Here is a 5,920-nt window from a genome sequence, read left to right on the forward strand (position 1 = left end):
AGTAATGAATCCGCCAGCAGTGCAGGAGATGTGGGTTCGATCCCTGGGTCAGGAAGATCCCCTGGAGAAGGAAATGGCAACCCACTCCAGTATTCTTGCCTGGAGAATCCCCATGGACAGAGGAGCCTGGTGGGCTACAGTCCATGGGGTCTCAAAGAGTCAGACACGGCTGAAGGAACTGAGCGTGCGTGTGTGCATAGTTGCTTAACAATGTTGTGTTAGTTTCTGCTGTACAGCAAAGTGAACCAGTTATACATATATCCCTTCATTTCTAGATTTCCTCCCCATTTAAGTGACCACAGAGCATTGAGTAGAGTTCTCTCTGAGTGCATGCATGCTAAGTCACTTCAGTTGTGTCTGACTCTTTGTGACCCCATGGACTGTAGCATGCCAGGCTCCCTTGTCTATGGGATTCTCCAGGCAAGAATACTGGAGTGGGTTGCCATGCCCTCTTCCAGGGGATCTTCCCAACCTGGGGACTGAACCCACATCTCTTACATCTCTAGCACCACCTGGGAAACCTAGAGCTCCTTGTGCTATAACAGAAAGTTCTCACTAGTTATATATTTTATACATTATATATATGTATATAAAGTCCATATATATGTATGTGTGTGTGTGTGTGTGTGTGTGTTTGTGTATACAGTCTTCCCTGGTGGCTCAGCTGGTAAAGAGTCTGTCTGCAATACAAGAGTGAAAGAAAGTGAAGTCACTCAGTCGTGTCCAATTCTTTGCAACCACGTGGACTGTAGCCCACCAGGCTCCTTGTCCATGGGATTCTCCAGGCAAGAATACTGGAATGGGTTGCCATTTCCTTCTCCAGGGGATCTTCCTGACCCAGGGATCGAACCTAGGTCTCCTTCATTGCAGGCAGATGCTTTAGCTTCTGAGGCACCAGGGAAGCCCAGGAGACCCGGCTCAATCCCTGGGTCAGGAAGATCCCCTGGAGAAGGAAATGGTAACCCACTTCAGTATTCTTGCCTGGAGAATTCCATGGACAGAGGAACCTGGTGGGCTACAGTCCATGGGGTCACAAAGAGTCAGACACAACTGAGTGACTATATATATGTCAATCCCCACCTTCCAATTCATCCCACCCCTCCTCTTTATACTAGTCTTATTCTAGCATTCTTGCTGTATGTTTGAAATTATCTCCAAATAAAAAAAATTTAAAATCATACAATAATACCTTTATCAGAGTACTTATATTGTGATTGTGTCTCCACTAGCCTATGAGCAATCACAGATATGGACTGCTGCTGCTACTGCTGCTGCTACTGCTGTTAAGTCGCTTCAGTCGTGTCTGACTCTGTGCAACCCCATAGACAGCAGCCCACCAGGCTCCCCCGTCCCTGGGATTCTCCAGGCAAGAACACTGGAGTGGGTGGCCATTTCCTTCTCCAATGCATGAAAGTGAAAAGTGAAAGTGAATTCTCTCAGTCGTGTCCGACTCTTAGCGACCCCATGGACTGCAGCCTACCAGGCTCCTCCGTCCATGGGATTTTCCAGGCAAGAGTACTGGAGTGGGGTGCCATTGCCTTCTCCGAGATGTGGACTATGATTCATCATTTCCAGGGAGCATGCCTTCACAGGACAGGACAAATGGTAGGTATGCTATGCATGCTTATTAATTGACCATAAGCATTAGCAAATGCATTCCCTGCAAAGGGTGTACTGATAAGGGTTAATCTCCTGGGTGATGTGTTAGAGGTTCAAGCAAGTTAAGAAATGTCTGCTGGTGCTCACAGCAAAACCATTTATCATTAACATTCTTGATGTTATCGCCTCTTGCCTTCAGGGGTTGGTTTGACTTTACAGAGATACTTCTGCAAAGGAAATATCATGGATTCCTCAGTTCTGAGTATGTTAAGGCTTTCCTAAAGTAAAGCCCAAACTGTGTTATGCTCATTGTGTTGAAATTTTAAAGCCCAAACTGTGTTGTACAGCCTGTGTTGAAATTTACCATTTCCTATTATTTCTATAATTGAGCAGACACCCTGAAAAATTTGTGAACACTCCCATACCACCTTCACAAAAAGGTATGATTGTAAGCCCCAAAGAGGTCACATGATTCACAGAGGCAACTATTCAAACAAGTGCCTGCTCCATCACACCTGCCTCTAATTAAGAAAATGACTCATCAGTACTCCATGATGGGTAATTGTTTTTAGTAGTGCTTTTCTTTTTAAGCTCTTTATTTATTTATTTGGCTGCACCTGGTCTTAGTTGTGGCACATGGGATCATCCAGCTTCCTTGAAGCATGTGGGATCATTAGTTGCGTGTGAGATCTAGTTCCCCAAGCACGGATCAAACCGGACCCCCTGCATTGCGAGCATGGAGTCTCAGCACTAGACCACCAGGGAAGTCCCTGTTTTTAGTACTGCTTTTGACTATCAAAGAAACATAATACAATCATTCATGAAATTTAAAAAAATGTGTTGAGTATCTACTATTTGAGGGGTATTGCCCTGGTCATTGAGGATACAGTAGTGAACAAAACAGTGTCCTGGTGTCATGGATGTTACAGTCCGGTAGGGGAGACAGACATAAGACAAGCAAGCACATCAGAGATTACTTTTGAAAAATTCAAAATTTCAAGAAAAGTATAATAGATTCCTGGGTGTAAGGCTCAGTGTTCCTGGAAATTATTTCTTTAGGAAATTTGAGTGTATACATTTTGCAGTTTCACAAAATTATCAGTTAGAGAGTCTATATATTAGTATCTCCTTCTTGAATTGAAAATTAGTGCTGTTGACTTGTCATTAATAGAAGTAATGGAATTAATTCTTCAGGAATTTCCTCAGTAACATATGAATGAACCCATGTCAGTTAAAACATCCAGCAGGAACCGATGGCACACTCAAATGTTTTGAAAGAATCATTTGATAAGGCATCTATTTACAAAATTTAGATAGGGTATAGAGAATCCACAAGTGATATTCCAAACCCGAGGCTAGTAAGGCTGTGAACAGTCCTAAACTTGAAGCAGCAAAGGGAGAGAGTGATTTCTTGAACTTGGGTGTAGGGGAGAGCAAGCACCGGGTGGCAAGGGCTACCAGACAAGAAGAGTTATGACCTTCAAGTGACAGAAAGAGCCAGTTTACCTCCAGACACCTCTCAGGGAAAAAAAATCATAGAAATAAGTACCCCAGTTTCATTCTTTTGCATCCTTGCCAGTCTTCCCCATTGGCCAAGCCACACTGGAAACCAGAGGCAACGGAGCTCACCAATGCATTGAATTGGCCAAAAAGTTCATTTGGATTTTTCTATAACATCTTACCATCAATATATATGGGCTGGTACAGAGCAGAGTGAGGCTTCCCAGGTGGCGATAGTGGTAAATAATCTGCCTCCCACTGCAGGAGACATAAGATAGTGTGATCCTTGGGTCATGAAGATCCCCTGGAGAAGGAAATGGCACCCCACTCCAGTATTCTTGCCTGGAGAATGCCATGGACAGAGGAGCCTGGCGGGCTATGGTCCATAGGATCACAGAGTCGGACACGACTGAGGCGACTGAGCATGCAGGCACCGAGCAGAGTAGAGAACACATCGAGAGGAGCAAATCCTGAAAGGAAATGCAGCACAGGTTCCCATTACTCTTTTCTCATCACAGCCTAGGTCTTTAATATTAATTTTTAATTTATTTATTTGGCTGGGCCAGGTCTTAGTTGCAGCGTGCAAACTCTTAGTTATAGCATGTAGGATCTAGTTCCCTGACCAGGGATCGAACTCAGATCCCCTGCATTGGGAGTGTGGAGTCTTAGCCACTGGACCACCAGTGAAGTCCCACCTAGATCTTGAACTGTTTGCTTCAACCTACACTGTATTTTATTCTCTGACTGGTTTCTGACCTTATCATTTCATAACCCCCTTTTCTTATGTAAAACTGAAGGTCATCTTTGGAAGCTGATGCTTATCACTGCTTCTTACTTGTGACTTCTGGCTTCCCTTCCTCCCTCATCCCATGGACTAAGATGTTTTCATCTGTTCTGGATAACCTTGCCCAGTTCACTCTGGAACACTGTTTGAGCAAGAACCCCTGTTATATTTGCTTCAGCCTTGTGAGTGGTGACAGGATGTGACAGGTGAGATGGGAAGCACTTATTTGTGTCAGACAAATAACTCAGTCATCACTCCAGTTCTGTTTACCTCCATCCCTCTGTCTTGCCTGACAGCCACACCTATGAGTAGATTAGGATCTTGGAGAACAAAGACACTGGACTCCAAACAAAGGTTCAAAGGATACCTCATCAGAGGTGAGAAGAGAAGCAACTGGGGAGACTATATGAACTTGAGGAACTAGTATTTCTTGCCCATACTGGATGATGACATTTTTAAACAGGGCAGTCTCGTAAAGAGTTCTGGCATGCCTGGGAAAAACAAACTTCAATTTCAGTGTAGTAGTTACCTCTGGAGCAGGAAGATAAAGAGATCCAGAAGTACAGAGGGAGCTCCAACTGGGGCTATATTTTATTTCTTAATAACTGAAATTCTGAAGCATGTATAAGAAAATTCTAGAATTTCATGGTGGGGTGCTAATTATGAAATGCTTTGTATTCTTCTCTATGTGGCAAATACAGTTGAGGAGAGGAGGATGGGGGGAGGGGGCTGCACCCCAGACATGACTAAGGAAAGCAGACATGATGGAAAGAATAGTGTAATTAAATCTGTCTGCTAGTCCCCAGTGGTGTTCTGGAAGTATGTTCCTTCAGTCTAGCCACAGGCAGAGGCCTCATGGGTGCTCTAAAATCATGATGACACTAGTAATTTGGAGACCTGATGAAGTTTGTATTCCTAGCTTTGCTCTACAAAGGAAGTAGTTCCATGTAGCATTGGGTTGGCCAAAAAGTTCGTTTGAGGTTTTCTGTATGATGTTATGGAAAAACCCAAACGAACTTTTAGCCAACCCAATAGCTAGAGGCCGGTCTGATAAAGCCAGCCTGCCCAGGTTTAGGTCTTGGCTTGGGCACTTTCTGGCTGTGTCACTTTACCCGTCTGTATCTCAGTTTCCTCATCTGTAAAACGTGATGAGAATGTCAACCCAGGTCAAGAGGTTGTTGAGAAGAGTATGGCCACAGACTGAATTTTATTCTGGTTTTATGCTTTTCTTCTCTCAGACAAGCTGAAGTAATGGGAACAGTCCTCTCCACAGGAATTGGAACACTTTTGCTGTAAAAGGCCAGATAGTAAACATTTGAGGCTTTGTGGGCCATGTGGTCTCTACCCCAATTACTCAGCTCTGGTGTTGTGCTGAGAAAGCAGCCATAGACGATACATAAACAAATGAGTGTGGCTGTGTTCCAATAAAACTTTACTCATAACAATAGGCAGCAGGCTCGTGGGCTATGGCTTCCCTGGTGACTCAGCTGGTAAAGAATCTGCCTGCAGTGCAGGAGACCCAGGTTGATTCCTGGGTCGGGAAGATCCACTGGAGAAGGGAGAGGCTACCCACTCCGGTATTCTTGAGCTTCCCTGGTGACTCAGCTGGTAAAGAATCTGCCTGCAATGTGGGAAACCTGAGTTAGATCCCTGGGCTTGGGAAGATCCCCTGGAGAAGAGAAAAGCTACCCACTCCAGTATTCTGGCCTGGAGAATTCCATGGACCATATAGTCCATGGGATTGCAAAAAGTTGGACATGACTGAGTGACTCACTTTCATGGGCTATAGTGTGTCAACTCTTTCTGTAGCATGTTTTATTTTTAATATTCATTTACATTATGGATTATTATAGAATATTGAATATAGTGCCTTGTGCTATACAGTAGGTCCTTTATGTTTATCCATTCTATATATAATAGTTTGTATTAGTAGATATTTGTAGATAGTTTGTATCTGCTAATCCCAAACTCCTAATCCATTCCTTTCGTCACCCCTCCTACCCCTTGGCAACCATTAGTTTGTTCTCTATATCTGTG

This window comes from Ovis canadensis, chromosome X, assembly GCF_042477335.2.
Source record: "Ovis canadensis isolate MfBH-ARS-UI-01 breed Bighorn chromosome X, ARS-UI_OviCan_v2, whole genome shotgun sequence".
NCBI lineage: Eukaryota > Metazoa > Chordata > Mammalia > Artiodactyla > Bovidae > Ovis > Ovis canadensis.